Below are 18,261 nucleotides of genomic sequence, written 5' to 3' on the forward strand. Positions count from 1 at the left end.
CTAGAATTCCCTGCAGGAAATAGCATGCCCAGCATGAAAACAGCCAGCCCCAAGAACCCAGTTGCCAGTTGCCAGGCACCAGGCACCAGGCAAGACTTATTTCCCAGTTTCAGTAACTTGAGCCCACAACTAAATCTAAATATGTATTTTTCTTGGCTTTTGTGTCATCTTTTTATTTTTATTTTATTTTAATTTTAGAGACAATCTCTTGTGGCCCAAGCTGGCCTCGAATTTGCTATGTAGTTGAGGATGATCCTCCTTCCTACCTCTCTTAAATGCTGGGATTACCCACATTAATCACTGTGTCCAATCCTCCATCTCCTGATCCCCAACAGCTGGAATATGGGGCACAACAGAACACAGTAAGAGGCCTAACAGAGTGGCAGGGAAGGCCAAGAATTGGTGGGGTGGGCCAGGAAAGGTAGCAAGAGGAATAATAAAGATAGTAGGATTTGACAGTGGAAAGTGGAATGGCAAATTAGTAAGAATGGGAGAGGGATTGACCGACTGAAGGATGGGTCGAGGAAAGGGATGGTGGGGCAGGCCAGTTTGAAAGGAGAGGTGGAAAAAGCAGGGTGGCTTAGGGATCTGGGTATTGGGGTAGCTGTTAACTGCTATGGATTATGGAGAGATGCGGTGGAGCGGGCGAGGTGCACCGCGCATGCGCCAGAAACTGCAGCACTCCGGGAGAAGCTGTGGGTTCGTGGTATCAGTGCAGCGTCTGGAACTATAGCAGGTTTCTTGCCTTGTGTTCACTGGCTCTAATGCAGGCTGCTACGATTCAGGTACCTCTTTCTCTGTCCCTCCGCTGTCTACACTGCTGGCAGTAAGAATTCTTGCTACGACACTCGATTCAGCCAGGAGGTAAAGGAACGACTAAGGGCAAAAACATAGCATGGAGGGTGGCAGAGGGAATTTGGGACACAGGAATCCTTAATTTTGTGAATTTTCCCCTCTGACGGGAAGAAAAAAATGGAGGCTAATAAAAGCCCCAGCCCTCCAAAAGGATGGTTAGCATTTAAGTTAATATTATGAAAGGGATTTAGACTTTCTTTTAAGCATGTTTTGAGGCACCTGAACATCGCTGTTTTCCATGATGTTCTCTATTTTTAAAACTTTCGGGTTCCTCATTTGTTGCAGGTGTCTCTCAAGGCTGAGGCTTTAGGATTAGGCTTTTTTTTCCTCAGGGGGAGGGGTATTTTTGAGAACAAGACCAGAGAGGCCTCGAACTTAAAAACTTTAAGTCACCACACGCGGCTTTCTTCCAGTGCTTTAATATAAGAGATCTCGTTCCCTTTGTTTAGGTTGTCTGGTCTTACTGTATTACGTGGATCTGAGGGTCCTCTAGCTTCTCCTTTGGGGTCTGACAGACTTCATCTAGATCTAGGATAACGCCTTTCCCATATTCAACATATCTAGTTTATCAGTTAATTCTATTAGGGAAGGTAGGTAATGATTCTCTTTGGGGCATAACTGTGACGAGAAAAACGTGCAGATACCATTCGACATGTACATCTAACATATTTTAAATATATATACATACATACACGCATACGTATCTAAAAAACTGAGGGGAGAATCAGAAAGACCGGCATGTTGCGTGGCCTTTAATATCCAAAATGAGGCTCCACAGCACCAAGTGGTGGCGCTCCAGTACTGTTGAGAAAGCCTGACACGAGGGGAGGGGCTCCACGGGCGGAGGGGACCGAGGTACCTTGGGTAGGGTAGAGGAGCGAGATCAAACCACGCATGCTCATTGAAGTAAAGGCGCCAGCAGCGCGGGAGTCAAGGTGCGCATGCGTAGGTGAGAACTTAGTGTCCATTGGCGTTTAAGGGCAGGAAGGAGAAGTACGCCTGCGTATTGCCAATAGCCTGGCTGGGCGGGAGGGAGGCGCACAGTGTTCTGGTAATTAAGGTTACGAAATGACGAGGGATTCGGTAAGTTGTCTTTCGCCCAAATCGCCATCTTGGGCTTGGAGGGCCTGCAGAGAAACATATCTACCTCTCTAACGGTTGAAGGGGTCAACCTCATTTGGGATTTGTCCTAGGCGGTGGTCAAACCCACTGAAAATTACCCCAGATTATTAGCTTCTCACTGGCCTGATAATAGGAGCTTCAAAATGTATAAGAGGCAGTGTAAAAGGCTTCAGCGCAGGTTGTGGGGAATGTGGCAGAAGATAGAGCGGCCACGTTTACCACATCCAGACAATACAGATTTGAAAGGCTGCTGGAGGCTTGTGCCTTGCGGATCTTGCTCTCGTCCCACCGGAGTAGCAGAACATAGTGAACTGCAGAGGCACGCCACTGTCACGATGGCCTAAAGTCCTTGGTTTTTCTCCCTCACAGAACACAGGTCTGAGCATTTGACTGTCTTTCTAAATGCTTATTACGTTGCTTGTAGCCTGATTTGGACAAATGGCCCTCTGAAACTCATACTGAGATGCAGAAAGACTGAAAATTAATGGCAAAAGTCGTATGAAGGTGACCTGGGCTTATGCCCCCCACCTCCCACCCCCGGGTCTCTGAACTTTGCTTCATTTGGTCCGGGCAAAAGTTGGGAGATTGGAGGGTATTTTGTTTTTTCTTTTCTCTCTTCTCTTTCTCTCTTCTCTCTCTCTCTCTCTCTCTCTCTCTCTCTCTCTCTCTCTCTCTCTCTCTCTCTCTCTCTCTCTCTCTCTCTCTCTCTCTCTCTGTTGAACTGCGTGGCTCTGAGGCCTGCAAAGTGAGAATTTACTGTTATTTGGTAAAACTATTAACAGTATTTAGATACAGGTATGTTCTGGAAAGTATACAGGGTTTTAAATTATAGCCAACTGAATGGCTGAGACTGGACTTTTTCTCCAGGTTGTATTGGTGCAGAAGTCCTGTGCTTTTAAACATGCCTTATCCCCTAAAATGAAGGGGCATATTTAAAGGAATTATTTCAATTTTGCCTGAAATCATAAAATTTAACTAAAGCATTAAGGAGAGTTGTTCACTTCTTTTAGCTCAGTGCATAGTATTTGCTCACACATATGGGAGACAAAAAGTAAAATATTGTTGATTTGAAACCTTAAGGGGGTGCTAACTGTACAGTTGTCTTGTGCATTTTTTGTTCTGCAGAGAGCACAAAATGGCCGACTGCAGCAGGCTGGACACACCCATGTTTTTGCCTGGTTTGTTATCTGGTCTGAGGATCTAGGGAAATCAGACTTTGGTACAGAAGACATTTTTAAAAATCCTATTATTGATATTTTGCTGTGCTGATTCAAATGTCTATTGTCAAGGAAAAATTTTTTGTTAGTAATATAAGACAAAAATACAAATTGTATTATCTATTTAGAATATATCCATTGAAGTGGAATTAATACATAAAATGGTATGAACATTTTAACACTTGATAAAATTGCCATATTCTTCCCCAAAAGGTTGTGCCAATTTTTACAAAGAAGTATTGAGTGTTTTCAGAATATGCTTAGATGAGAACATAGTGAATAAAACCAGCCCTTTTTTTTTTTTCATTTTTTGGTTATTGGTGAGATTAAATTTTTTTTCTAGGAATTTTATTTTTGTTAATGTGATACTTCATATATTTATCTAACTACTTCATTTTGTTTGCCTTTTCACTACTGTTTTAAAATTTTGGGTTAGTAGTAGAGATTGGAAGCCACATGATCAGATGTTATTTTTTTCTTCCATTCTTTACATCTAAATAGGTTTCCAAAACAAGAAATTAGATATTCGGTATTCGGTGTAGGTTTATCTCTGGATAACCATCCAGAAAAAAAAAAAAAAAGATTATAACTTTACCACCCAGAGATAACTAGTGTTAATAAATTTGTTAACTAGTTTTCCTTCTCTCTGTAGTCATCTTCACAATTGATCATATATGTACTGTTGTATGTATTTTTTGTTTAATGTACCATGTACATTTCCATGTTGAACAGTTTCTGTCATTCAATGGTTTCATGCTATTCTGTTATGTAGAAGTATTTTAGATTTTTTTAGTAAATTATGTCATAAAAATCTTCATTTAGCTTCTATTCATTTTTCTGTTTCTTTTTTAGTATTATTGTGCATGTCTAACAGTGCATGTGCCACTGTGTGTGTGTGTGTGTGTGTGTGTGTGTGTGTGTGTGTGTGTCGGCCCACACTTGTGTAGCTCAGAGAACAATATTTGCATTACACGCTTGCATAAGTGCCTTTACCTACAGAGCCATCTTGCCCAGTTTTTTTCTGTCTTTATCAAGTTACAGAATTAGAATTATTCCACATTTGAACATTATAAGCAATTGCTTTCCAAAAAATTACATCAGTCTTTGTGCCCAGTCATTTCAGCCATTTAGGCACTTAATTTTTTTTCATTTTTTGCTAACTTCATATGTAAAAGAATACATAAATTATAGTAAAATTATATATTTATGCTTTATTTTTGAGACAAGATCTTGGGTATCCCACTCTGGCTTCAAACTTGATATGTAACTGAGGATGATTTTAAACTACTGATCCTCCTGTCTTTCCCCTAATCCCCCATTATAAATATATGGTAACACTCCCAGTTCTTATTTTTCTTTTTTTAAAAAAAGATATATTTTAGGCTGGAGAGGTGGTGGAGAGATGACTTAGCCGGTAAAGTTGCTTGCCACCAAGCCTGATGAACTGAATTCGATTTTCAGGACTCACAGAACCCATTCTAGCAAGGTGCCCACTGACCTTTACCTCTGCTCATAATGTCACACATGCACATACACTAAATAAATGTAATAAAAAATAATGACATATTTTTGACTATTGGTAAGGCTGGGCTTTCAGATCTTTTGGGGGGGGGCTGATATTACAGGCATGTACCATTGTGACTGAACTTTTTTTTTTTTTTCTCAAGTCTTAAACTATTATTATTTTGGTGCTGGGGTTTAAACCCAGGTCCTCTTGTCAGATCTTATCGTTTATTTTATTTTATAAATTATTTTATTTGGGCCCATAAAATTTGTGATTTGTAAACAGCTTGTCATTTTGTGCAATTATACTGATATGTGTTTGTTGCTGCTGAAGAAATGTAATTTTAAGACAACTCTTGTGTAGATACTGTCAGCCTCTTGGTAACCATTTTGAGATATTTTCTTTTTAAATGGGTAGGCTTTTTTTTTAAAAAAAAAAAAAAAACAAGGTCTTAGTGTGTAAGTCAGGTATGCCTCACCCTTTCCAGTGTCACAACAGTTGGCCAGGAAAGCACTTTTGAATGCTGGAGAGAAATGGTGAGACCTGGGTGTGGATGTGGGGAGAAGACATGGCAACCCAGTTATAATAACCCAATTTAGACAAAACAGTAGTCTCCTTCATCCATTCAAGGTCTGATCTTATTTTAAATAATTATGAGTTGTGTGGCCAATAGTGAAATGTCCACGTTTATAGGTAATATTAAGGGCTTTGGGGCTATATATCAACAACTGAGAAAGCATAGTGAGGGGACTGGCAGATGAGTGGAACAGTATAGGCAAGAACAGTGACTTTAGGAGGATATAATAAGTTTATAAAATAATGAACTCAAAGAGATAGTGGGTCCCAAAACAGGGGTCTGAGTATAACGGCCAATAAATAAACATGTTGATGCCATTTGTCGAGTTTGCTAGTGCAGGCCTTGTGCTGGCAAGGGGTCTTAGTGGGTAAAGGTTCTTGGCACCAAGCCTTGATGACCTGAGTTTGATCCCCAGGACTCATGGTGAAAGGAGAGAACCGAACCCTGCAAGTTGTCCTCTGATCTCCACATGCACACCTTGGCACAGGTACAGACAGAAATAATTCAAAAAACGCTGTCTCATTAAAAATGTAGGAGGGTGGGACATTGTTCATTTGGCAGAATGTTTGCCAAGCATGCACAAAACCCTGGGTTTTATCCTCAGCACAGCATAAAACCTGATGTGGTGCATATAGTTGTAATCAAAGCACTTAGGAGGTAGAGACAAGAGGGTGGGGATTTCAAGGCCATCCTCAGCTAAATAGTGTGTTTGAGGCCAACCTGAGCTACATGAGACCCTTCCTGAAAGAAAAAAGAAAATAAAGAAAAAGAGAAAATTGTGGAAACTAGGTGTGGTGGCACATTCATATAGTTCCAGCACCGAGGCGGGAGGATTGCTGTGACCGAGTTATAGCAAAACCTTGGCTTAAAATACAAAAGAAAAAACTGGTATGGGACACAGAAAAATTCCACCTTGTCTTTGCAAAACCATCTGACCAAATAACGTTTTTTTAGAATAAGAATTTCTTTTTTTTTTAATAAAACACAAGATTTACAGTTCGAGTCAAGTTATACAAAATGGTCACAAGTCTTGGGGTTTTTTGGAGGGTGGGGTGGGGAGGGGGGTAGTCTACACTTGATAGTAAAGTCGCATGTAATTAGTGAAGGCTGTAACGTTTAATGTTTCCCTTTTGGTTCAGTCAAGCTTTGCTATCTACCAGAGTCTAAGTAGTTAAAGTTGGCTAGAAGAGCATACTGTAAAGAACTGCTTAGATGCTTTTAAAAACAGAAGCAATTAGAGCACTACAAAAAGGGAGGAAAGGAGCCGAAAAAATTAAAATTACCTTTTCCCTCATAAAAACTAAACAAAAATGCCATATTCCTGCTAACCCCTGACTACTACCTAAAATGACAGTACTTAATACTTAAAACTACGATGGGAGAAATTAATAAAAGCAGAGTGGCACTGCTTTAAACGTTATGCAATACTGCATTTGTTCGCCAACGGATCTTCTGGATTAGAGCAGTTAACAAAAAAGCCACGATCCACAGCAGAACTGCGGATCTGCAGTGCTGGAGGTCACTTATCTTTCAAAAATGTAAATGTTTTTCCCCAACTTGTCTATTAAAGTAATACAATTTGGTCATTAACTATACTTCAGATGCTGCCATTGGCATTTCTGCAATAGTTCACTTTAAAAGTACCCGTTTCAAAGGTGGAATTCTGAGGGCCAGCAGTGACCACGTAAAAATAGCAGCAGTGCTCTCGGCCCCTCCCCACCCCACCTCCCCTTTGGGTATATTTTGAGGCAGTGAACCCTTGACCCTCCTGCCTCCACCTCCTAAGTGCTATCTTCTGGTTCTGCTTTAATTCCAGAAACTGGTTCTGCCAGCAAATGCTGCTTTTCCTTAAAGGTCCCGGTGAGGAGGAGCTCGGCCATCTTGTCTGCTCTTCAGTTGGACCGCTGTTGTGGCCTTTGGCACCGCTGGCCTCCCGGTAGTGGAAGGCCCGCGCTACACGTCCGGGCGGGCTCCTCCACTGCCGCCGCGCCGCTTGGGAAATGTAGTCTTTGGACATTGGCGGGCTTCGGCGAGCCCCTTCTCCCGCGCGCGCCACACGGAACCTGGGTGGGGAGACGGAAGTGACGTGCCGCGGGGACGTGGGGGAGGTGGCGTGGAACTGGCGCTAGGCTGTCCTGGCTGCGCCTGATGTGGGATTTCCAAATAACTGTTAGTGGTAATCTCTGGTCGAGGAGTCTCTTATTATTACCCAGTTTTGAAAAACGGGGTGAAAGTATGTTCCTTGTTTCATTTTTATGTGCAGGTGAATTAGATGTTCCCAGACCTTGTGGAATGGATGCAGATTATTCACCAATCCTTAAACTCGGTGTTACTTCTGGTTTGTAGTTTGCTTAATTAGGTTTGTTAGATGAAGCGTCCTTTCCTATACCCCATGTTTCATATATTTTGCATCTAATTTTCTTTTTTCGGACAGTTTAATGTAGTTCAGGATGACTTTAGCTATGTAGCTGAGGATAGCCTTGAGCTTTTGATCCTTCTGCCTTCACTTCCCCAGTGATGGGTTTGCAGGTGGCACTACTAGGTCCAGCTTTTATTGTTACATTCTCAATATGTGACTCTGGCAGGTTTGGTGGTCCCTATGCAGCCCACGCTGGTCCCCGACTTGTGTGGATCTTCCTGCCTGAGCTTCAGGTTTGTCCCATCTGACTCTTCTTTTTCAGAGAAGGGTGGGTATTACGAGATTTAGAAGTACCAGCTGAGTTTAGTTGTTTTCAGGTACTTATACTGGCTTAATGTAGTTAATTGCAAGCCTATTTTTCAGCATTTTTCTAGGTATACATATTATTAAACGGGGCTTGTGTGGTGGAGAGATTGGGAGGTATATAAACAAAAAAACAAGGTGGGGGGAGGCTCATTTTAGAGAAGGTGGTTGAAAACATCCTTTTTGGAACTCTGCTTACCTTAAGCATAGAAGCCCTTGCCAGTATCTAGTTCTTCAATCCAGCTATGAATAAGGGATTAAGGAGAATGTGGATTTATTTGAAATACCCACATCCCAAAGCATTTAACCTTGGATTTCTACAATTTGGTCTCTCCCTCTCGATGTTGCAGCCCCCAGCAGCCTGGAGCAGCACACCCTGGAAAGAAACTTTGCATTGACCATTATAATACAACCTGATAAGTATGGCAGCACTTATTGGATTGGATTGTAATTGTCTGTGTGCATGCCTGTCTGTCTTGCTGTGTTCTTAAATTAGATTGTGCAACCTAGGCAGGGAAAATGTCATTTCCAGAGCCCAGCCTGGCACATTAGTAGGTTTCACTAAATCCTTATTCATGAATAAATGAATGAATCATCAAGAAACATTTATTGTGTGCCTGCTAAAGTGATTTTCATAGGTACTTACTTGACCCTCAGCTGTTTCTTCAAAGAGCTTATTATGGTCAGAAACTTGGTATTTCGTTCTAGTTATATATGTATTTTCTCTACATTTTTCATGAGGCAGTGTTTGGCTTTCCGGCTTTGGTATTTGTACACGTTTATATTCTTGGTAATGCTGACTTCTGCTTCTTTGGTGGGACCCAGTACTAGTTGCCTGAGCCTTCCTCATGGCCCCTGTGTTTGCAATACGGTTCCTGTTTGTTGATTTCATTCCCCTTTCACTTCACCACAAGTCATCCTCCAAATAGTATTCTTGCATAGGACTCCACATTTAGTCATTTTTAGGGTCCTGTGTATAAACTGTAATCCATGGGCTCCCCATTTTTGCAAATACATTTGTTGAAATACAGCCATCCTTATTTCATAATGTTTTTGTCCCAGGCTGTTACCAGAGATTCTTTTTAGCATTTTAGAAATTAATTATTAAACAAGGCATGGTGGCTCACACCTGTAATCACAGCACCTGGAGGCTGAGGCACGAGTCTTTAGGACCCTGGCTCAAGAAACCAAAAAAAAAAAAACAAAAAAAAAAAAAACACAAAACAAAAAACAACCCCAAAAACCCAAAAATCCAACTGCATGTGAAAAGTCTTTTATATTTTATAGATATGCTAGGAGGTTTTAAGGTCTCCCTGTAGTTACTACATTGTCCTTCAGACTCTTGTTTTGATCACCCCCCCCCCTTTTTTTTTTCCTTTCTGGAAGAATAGTTTATTGAGTACACCAAAAGGGAGCAGTGAGCTGGGCAATAAGTAGAAGAGACCTACTGGCTTACCTTCTTTTCATGAATACCCCTAATAATGATTTAAGGCATGTAGACATGGTGTATCTAGATGCCTTCCCTCTTGCCTCTTTCCTGCCCACATAGTTCTTTGCAGGGAGACTAAGAGGAGATGGAAGCGAGGGATTTGCACATGCCAGACATGCTAAAACTACTGTACCACACTGATGTACAAGTTACTCCTGTACAGGGAGTTCTAATGTTTTTGTTTGGGGGCTTTTTGTTTCCTTGAAAGCTTCTTACAGCCCTGGCCTAAGTTTACCCTGAACCTCTGATCCTGCTGCCTCTGCTTCCTAAAGTCTAGGATTACAGGCTTGCCTCACCTTTCAAGTTTTGTTTTATTTGCTGCTGGGGATGCAACCCAGTGCTTCATGCATGTTAGGCAAGCACTTTACCAATTGAACTGCATCACCAGCCTCCCGAGCCCCCCCCCCCTTTTAGCCTTGGCTGATCATGAACTCTTAATCCTCTTGCCTCAGACTCCCAAAGTACTAGAGTTATAGTTATGGGAAGTTAATTGCACTACTTTTTCTTAATGTACTAATTTTTCATGTTTAAATTCTTATTCATTTATTTGTTTTTTTTGTTTTGTTTGAGACAGGTTCTCACTATATAGCCCCTGCTGGCCTGTAACTGGCAATGTAGACCAGGGTGGTCTCAGACTCACAGACATCTGCCTGCCTCTGCCTCCCAAGTGCTGGGAATAAAGGTGTGCACCACCATACCTGGCTTAATGTACTAATTAAGTGAGAAATCTGAAATAATTCTCTAATTCAGGTTTGTTCAGCTAGCCAGCCTGGATTTCTGAGTTTTTAGATATCTTCTCTGGCTTCCCTAACCACAAATACATTGTTTTGGTAATCTGCCTAGGAGTCCTTTGTGATTGATTTCACGCCATTGAAAAATAAAAGAGCTCTAAATCAAATGCAAGAATTTGAAATTTAAATTCTGCCTCAGGGTAGAGCTTTGAAATTCAACTCTGTGAGGCCCTGAATTAGATCTCTAGCACCATCAGCAAACATCAAAGCCCCACTCTAAATGGGATTGAGATTCAGGATCTGGGTCAGAGTTAGAGTACCATGGTGTGCTTGTAGAAAGCCTTCCACACACAAAAAAAAACAAAAACAAACAAACAAAAAAAAACCTGGAGCAAACCTTGCTTAGGCTCACTGCTTATATTGTGCTCATTCCAGGAATAAAATGGAAGGACAGCCCTTACAGAATTTCCCCCCAGCATTCTATTATAAAGATTTTCTTTTTTAAAAAATATTTTATTATGCCAGGCGTGGTGACGCACCCCGGTAGTCCCAGCACTTGGGAGGCAGAAGCAGGCAGATCTCTGTGAGTTCAAGGCCAGCCTGGTCTACATAGTGAGTTCCAGGACAGCTCAGGCTACAGGGAGACCCTGTCTCAAAAAGACCAAAAAAAAAAATGTTTTTTATTTTTATTCTATGTGTATGAGTGCGTTGCCTGAATGTAGGTAAGTGCACCCGAGTCCTGCAGTGCCCATAGAGGTCAGAAGAGGCCGTCCGTCGGATCCCCTGGGACTGGAGTTACACACAGTTGTTAGCTGCCCTGTGGGTGCTGGGATTCAAACCCGGGTCTTCTACAAGAATAACCAGTGTTCTTAACCGCTGATCCATCTCTCCAGCCCCTATTATTTTTATTTTATGTGTATTGTCTGCATGTATGTGAGTGCACCCATATCATGCAATGCCGTGGAAATCAGAAAAGGGCTTTGACTCCCCTGGAACTGGAGTTAAGGACAGTTCCGTAGTCCCATGTGCGTCAAACCCAGGTCCTCTGCAAGAGCAGTCAATGCTCTTAACCACTGGGTGGTCTCTCTAGCTCCTATTATAAAGGTTTTCAAGTACCTGCATACAAAAGAATTAGATAGTGAAAAGTCATATGTCTGCTGCCTACCTACATTTAGAACGAGCATTTTACTGTATTTGCTTTATTATATTAATTTGTTTTTGTTGGTTAGGTTTTAAAAGTACTATTACCTATTTTAATCTCATTTGTATCAGACTCATCACGATGCTGAAAAATAGGTTTTTTTGATTCTGACCTGTGTCTTCAATCTGAGATGACTATCAGCACAGCCTTGGCAAATCCACCAAGGAAGGATTACAGTTGCAGGGAAAGGAACTATGTTGCTTTTGAAAGAAAGAAGACTGGCCTCAACTCATTGTTCCCTGAAAATAGGAAGGTAAAAATACTTATCTGGTTTGGAGCAAGTAGTTCCTAAACCCTTTCTATAGGATTCTGTGCTTTAAGTTTTGATAGAGGTAAGTGCCCACAACAATCACCAAAATCAACATGCAAATGCCATTGAGGGGCTATTTAACATTAGCATAACTTTGAATTCTAGCAAAGGGATTTTAAATTTAGATGACTGTCTAATGGTCTTCTTTTAACCCTTTTACTAACAGCTATTGTTTCAATTAGAAAAAAGCAACATGAGCCAGAATCTTGAGGATTTTGGGGTTTTTTTGTTGTTGTTGTTGGTGGTGGTGGTTGGTTGGTTGGTTTTTTTGTTTGTTTGTTTTTGTTTTTGTCTTTTTAAGACAGGGTCTCCCTGTAGTCCCAGCTAGCTGTTAGCTGTCCTGGAACTCACTATGTAGAGTTCATCAGGCATGTGCCACCATGCCTAGAACTGTTTATTTTTTTCAAATCAAGTATTGTTAACTCTGTATCCTTAATTTAAGTGGAAAGTCAAAACTCATGTTGTAGTCACCTTTTAATTTTTTTTAGGCATAAAGGTTTATATGCATTATTATATATATATATCACCAAATATGTGCTTATGGATATATAAAAAAATTTGGGGATGGGCATGTTTACAGTTTTGATAGCAGTAAATAATGGAAAACCTGTTCATAAATAGGAATTTGGTTAAATAACTTTTGGTGTGTTTATGCAATATAACAAAGCAAGTAAAAATAAAAATAGTCTAATAAACTGGGCATTATGGCATGGGTCTGTAATCCTAGAATTTGGGACATAGCGGCAGGAAAATCAGGAGTTAAGAGCCATCTTTGACTATATAGTTTAAGGCTAGCTTGCAATACCTGAGACCCTGTCTAAAAACAAAAGGTTTTATGGATGAATATTTGACTTGGAAGATGTATACATTATAGTAACTTAAAGAAAAGACTAGAGAATAATATACTTTGTTCTAATTTTGGAATATCAGAACTCATGTTTGCTCTTCTACTTGAAAGTTGTTGGAAAATTATACCATGCTTATTCCACTTCTTGGAATTCTGGATGATTTTGTTTTTGTCCTCCCTATAGTTGTAGAACTTTTGTGTTGTTTTACAGGACACTGAGCAAGACCATGCACATATTCAGCATGGTACTCCAATTCTGACCCAGATCCTCATTCTCAAACCTCAGTAGGGTAGGACTTTTTTGTTATTTGGCAGTGGTATTAGGGTTCTAACTCTGGACCCGAGACACCTGAACTACCTGAGGCAGAGCTTGTTTAAGAGTTTAGCTTCCTTGCATTTGATCACTTTTTAATGCACTGATACCAACAGAAGTGAACAAAATAGGGTTGGTCCGAAACATGGAGGGTGATGTAATTTAGTCTGGGTAAGAGCTTGGTGGGGCCTGGATGAAGGAAGTGATGGAATTAGGATTCCTATTTTCAGGGAAAGGCACCACCAGACCAGAGTCCAGTGCAGGCATTTTGTAGATAAGAGTTCATACTTCATATTTATTTTCTAGTGAGATTGGGTGTACATTCTGCCTTCTCCCTCCCTATTGCTTTAGGTTTTAAACAAGTTATAATAATTAGGAGTGGTTATGCAGATCTTGGTCCAGTTACTGACAGCTTATTAATAGGCTGGGCTTTGAACTATTACTGAATTGCCAGGTTTAGAGGTTACCTTTCATGTTAAGCAGCTAGGGACTAAAAACATACAAGAGAACAATAGGATGCCTCTTTAAAACTGAGGAAACTTGGGGTCTTTGATTTTTCCTGTGAAGTCTCACCTCTCAATTCTTCCTGCAATGATGAGACTCGGAGATAGGGGACTAGTCACTTGTCTGTCTAGTTCTTTCATATAACCCAGGCAGCTTCTATTTTTCACTTATTCCACAGATGCAAAGGTCAGTTGTCTAGGTGGGAGCTGAAATTGTAAATGGCAAGGCTTGGTCTAGAACTCGGAGTTTTGTGAATCACATGTCATCAGATGCTGATAACTAGAAGGGTTTTTGTTTGTTCATTTGTTTTTTTACATTTCGAGTTTTTGTTTTTGGTTTTTAAAGATAGGGTCTAACTGCGTTGATCAGGCCTGCCTCGAGCTTTCAATCCTTTTGCCTCAACCTTTTGAGTGTTGGCGATTACAGGCCTATAGCATCACATCTGATGATGGGGAACTGTTTGTTGTTGTTGTTGTTTTGTTTGTCAGGAATGTAGAATGTAAGTTCATAAACTGCCAGACATAGGAAGATGGCTAAGGAGTCAAGCTTGCCCGTCCCATTCAATGACAGGGCCAATAAAATCTCAGTGGAAAGGTTGGAACCAAATTAAGAATGTCAGCATCAGTATTCACATTATAGTTCCTACTGCTTGGTATAGTTACTTGTAGTACCTCTCTACCCAAATTATCCTCTTTACTTTTTTACTTTGCAGGATATTATGCATGCTTGGTAAGCAGACTAACACTGATCTCCAACCCCTAGCATTTAGGGTTGTTTTCTTTTGCGATACACCTGGCCTCCAACTAAGTATCCTCCTGTCTCAGCATCCAGAGTGCTGGGATTACAGACCCATGCCACCATGCCTATCCCAAGGTAACTTACTTTGAAATTTGTGAGTCCATATTTAGTAATAATCACAGGTCTTGAAATAGATTTTTAAAAATATTTTATTATTTTTATTTTATGTGTATGCGTGTATTGCCTGCATGTAAGTAAGTGCACTCATGTCTTGCAATGCCCGCGGAGAACAGAAGAGGCCATCAGATCCCCTGGAACTGGAGTTACGGATGTTGTTAGCTGCCATGTGGATGCTAGGATTTGAACCCAGGTCTTCTGGAAGAACAGCCAGTGTTCTTAACCGGTGAGCCATCTCTCCAGCCCCGAAATAGTTTTTACTAGATAAAGAACATATTGTAATGTTACTGTGAATGCTTAGCAAGAGTGAAATATGAGTTCTGCTGTGCTTAGTGGCTCATGCTTATAATTCCAGAGCTCAGGAGGTTGTGGCAAGAAAGTTGTCACCAGTTAGAGGCCAGTCTGGGCTTACATAGTGTGTTTAGGCCAGCCTGAGTTGTATAGCAAGACACTATCTCAACAACAACAACAAAAAAATTAGGAGAGCAACCCTAATTAAACTTATGTAAACACACACACACACACACACACACACACACACACACACACTAAACAAGCATGATAGATGAAATGAAAGTAGGAGGAGGATTTGATGGGAAGAAAGAGTTCATGGAGAGAGAAAGGAACTGAGAGAATAATGAGGGGTTGAATATGAACAAAATACGTATACATGTGTGAAAGTGTCAATTTAAAAATTATTAAAAAAGGAAAAACGGGATATTGAAAAGTGTGCTGTTTTTATTTATAAAATTATTTATTTATTAGTGCTAATGAATAAATGGAAACATTGCTTCTTAACATTGAAACAAAATTACTCTGGCAAAAGAGAGGGGTGGGAGGTGAGGTCTATAGCATGGCTATATAGATGGCTAAGGTAGTGAAAATAAAGGTCAAACTGAATTTCAAACCTTGACTCGTCCATCTTACATTTGTTTCTTCCCCCTATCCTCAGGTGATCCTGTCAGAAACTATGCTGTTTGTGAAGTGATACATTGAGCCCTGCTGGTCCAGTGAGGTTAATAGACAATTAGGCTACGTTTGGTTTTCAAATCATGGTAAAATCCTGGTAAGTGATTCAGTGGCTTTATTTCGTGTGCCTAGTTAATGAGAAGGTGGTCGTAATAGGCATCAGACAATTACTTCACACTTACCCATTATCAGAAAACAGGTTAAATTTATTCAGGCTGTACTAAAGTAATAAAGAACCTAACCTTTTGTCATTTTTCCATTTTTACAAATGGGGGAATTAGAAATTGCCCAAGATTATGGTTAGTTGTGTAGTAGATGGATTAGTTCAATCTTGAAATAATTGATTGCCCAGTAAAAGATTATTATCATAATTTTTTTTTTTTTTTTTTTTGGTCTTTTTGAAACAAGGTCTCTCTGGAACTCGCTGTATAGACGAGGCTGGCCTTGAAACGCATAGAGATCTGCCTGCCTCTGCCTCCCAAGTGCTGGGACTATAGGTGTGTGCCACCACACCTGGCAAGATTATTATCATTTTAAAGATTATTACTAATTTGGTTTTCTGAGACACGGTCTCAATATGTAGTCCAGGCTGATCTCAAACATGGTAGTTCAGGTTAGCCTCAGGTCCCAAGTGCTTGAATTATAGACATGAGCCACCACATCTGGCTATAATAGCTTCTGAGATCATATTTTCCTGATGACTGAAATTACCATGCTACAAAATTATGCATCAAATCATCTGGGATGCTTGCTGAACGTACAGATTGCTGGGCAGCCAGAAACCTTGTCATTGATCAAGAGTGAGATCTTCCTGTCACTGCCTGTCATTTATATGGAGGCTCCCTGCTCCAAGAGTTCACCAGTGTGTCGGGATGAATCACTGTTTCCGTGGATGTCTTTAGGAGGCAGTTGGATAGCTTTGGTAAATTGCTAGCACTTTTGGTGAAGTTTCCCTTTTAGTAGAAAAGAGAAAGGAACCGTGTGACACTTTCAGCCTTTTTTCAACAGATACTTCCTAAGTATTAAGAGATTGTTCTGGGTATTAACAAAGTCATACCATTATGGGACATTTATTTTTTTGTGAGAAAGGACAAAGGAATAAATACCTAGTAAATGTATAATGTATCATAAGTGTTAGATTGGATTTTTCCCTTTATGATATAAAAATTTACATTGAATGAAGTTAGCCTGGCATAGTGTCTTAAGCCTGTCATCTCAGCAGGATTGAGGCAGGAGGATTGTGAGTTTAAGGCTAGTTTGGGCTATGTAGTAAGACCCATCTCAAAGCAACAACAAAATAATGGAATTAAACTAAGCAGTATCTTGTATTTTCTTATCTTCTCACTTTCTTTTCTGTTTTCTATCTGTTCTTTCTTTTTGACAGGGTTTCTATGTTGTTGAGATTAACTGGGAACTCACTTTAGGCCACGATGGCCTCAAATTTGGTGTTTACCACCATGTCTACTCCTATTCTCTCTTTGAGTACCTGCTACTGTCTATACATGCAGTGGAGGCTGACCCAGGAGAGTGGGGGGAAGCTATAGACAGGCAGAAGAAAAAAATAATCTTTTTTGTTACTCCTCTTTTGGCTGGATTATAAATGATTTTTAAGGGTTTGTTTCTTTGTTTCTTTGTTTTTCTGGTGTTGGGATTCTTACCTAGGGTCTTGGACATACTAAGCAATTACTCTGCTATTGAACTACGCTTCTGGCTCTATGGAAGATAACTGAAAAGTGTTTTAGGGTTCACCATATGTGATGAGTGAGTGACCTCAAAAGAGAAGAGGAGGAGACTCCTCTCAGTGATAAGGTAACACAGTAAGGTAAGTAGATAAAGAAGATGAAGAAAGGCTGACTTTGACCTCACTTCCTGTCAGGGAGGGTGGTAGAAATGCCGCTTCTGAGCACAAGTCATAGGCCTACAGTTCCAAAACCTGTACCTGACACTAGTATATGCCTTTCTCAAAATGGTTTAGGTAGAACATCTGCTTACCCAGTCTGTGATCACCACTGCTGAGGGTCAGAAGAGACAAAATGGCTCCCAAGTAAGCCAGGTGGTAGACACTCTTGGTTTTGTTTTTGTGTTGTGGATTGTACCCAATCCTCATGTCTGTGTTTTACCCCTGAGATAGATATACTACCAGCCCCCAAGGTTTTCATAAAGTTTTGTTGGCACATAGTTGTTCATTACTGCCCATGTCATTTTGTGCCACAGCACAGCTAAGTGGTTATAATAGACTGTGATCTTCAGAGCCTGGAATATTACCATCTGGCCTTTTCAGAAACTTTTGCCATCTCCTAGCATAGGTTAAACCCTTCTCCATTTTCATTCTCCAACAATATGAAATAAGTGTGCTTTTGAATTTCTTCCCATGAAAATTAATCTCAAGAAAGTACATTGACACTGCTGAGTATGGTGGTGTACCTCTATAATCCCACTACTGAGGAGACAGATGCAGAAGGAGCAGTAGATAACGCCAGCCTCAGCTAATGAGACCCTCTCTAGAAAATAACATATATGCCTTATTGTAGCCATTTCTCCTATTTCTCTTTTCTTTAGAGAGATACCTTTAAATCCAGTCATTCATGAGTTTTAACTTAATATTTACATTAAAAAAAAATTTTTTTTTTGTCTTTTTGAGACACGGTCTCCCTGTAGCCCCAGACATCCTGGAACTCGCTATGTAGACCAGGCTGGCCTTGAACTCACAGAGATCCGCCTGCCTCTGCCTCCCGAGTCCTGGGATTAAAGGCATACGCCACCACGCCTGGCTACATTTTTAAATTTTTTAAAATTATTTATTTAATAACCATATAATTAGAAGAAGCATTTCATTACAACAGCATTGACATATTCAATAACAATTGCCTGAGCTAAGATGCATCTGTTTCAAAATTAGCTGTAAGTTTTTAGGTTTACATTGAATTAATACGGTTATACAATATTGTACTCTGTATAAACCCTATAAGACATAAAATTAAATGA

General features: G+C 40.3%; 2 long non-coding RNA genes across 10 annotated transcripts in view; both read left to right on the forward strand.

Moving 5' to 3' along the window:
* The first annotated feature begins 665 nt into the window (after positions 1–665).
* Positions 666–14,474, forward strand: LOC103747929. Of its 7 annotated transcripts, XR_003846656.1 has the most exons (6): positions 666–864; positions 5,691–5,762; positions 7,092–7,927; positions 8,348–8,417; positions 11,490–11,671; positions 14,105–14,351. It is a non-coding gene; the product is annotated as an uncharacterized LOC103747929 (long non-coding RNA). The 7 variants fall into 7 exon arrangements; XR_003846657.1 differs by lacking the exon at positions 14,105–14,351 and adding an exon at positions 14,424–14,474 and having other exon boundaries at positions 7,092–8,417; XR_003846655.1 differs by lacking the exon at positions 14,105–14,351 and adding an exon at positions 14,386–14,442 and having other exon boundaries at positions 7,092–8,417.
* The window catches only part of LOC103747930, a 63,771-nt gene continuing 59,983 nt past the window's right edge, over positions 14,474–18,261 (forward strand). For all 3 annotated transcript variants that reach the window (XR_607869.3, XR_607868.3, XR_003846658.1), the window contains exons 1-3: positions 14,474–14,533; positions 15,260–15,373; positions 16,939–17,098. This is a non-coding gene — a long non-coding RNA (uncharacterized LOC103747930). The remainder of the gene's footprint in view (positions 14,534–15,259; positions 15,374–16,938; positions 17,099–18,261) is intronic.

The sequence above is a fragment of the Nannospalax galili genome, unplaced genomic scaffold (genome assembly GCF_000622305.1).
Source record: "Nannospalax galili isolate Female #2095 unplaced genomic scaffold, S.galili_v1.0 scaffold365, whole genome shotgun sequence".
Taxonomy (NCBI): domain Eukaryota; kingdom Metazoa; phylum Chordata; class Mammalia; order Rodentia; family Spalacidae; genus Nannospalax; species Nannospalax galili.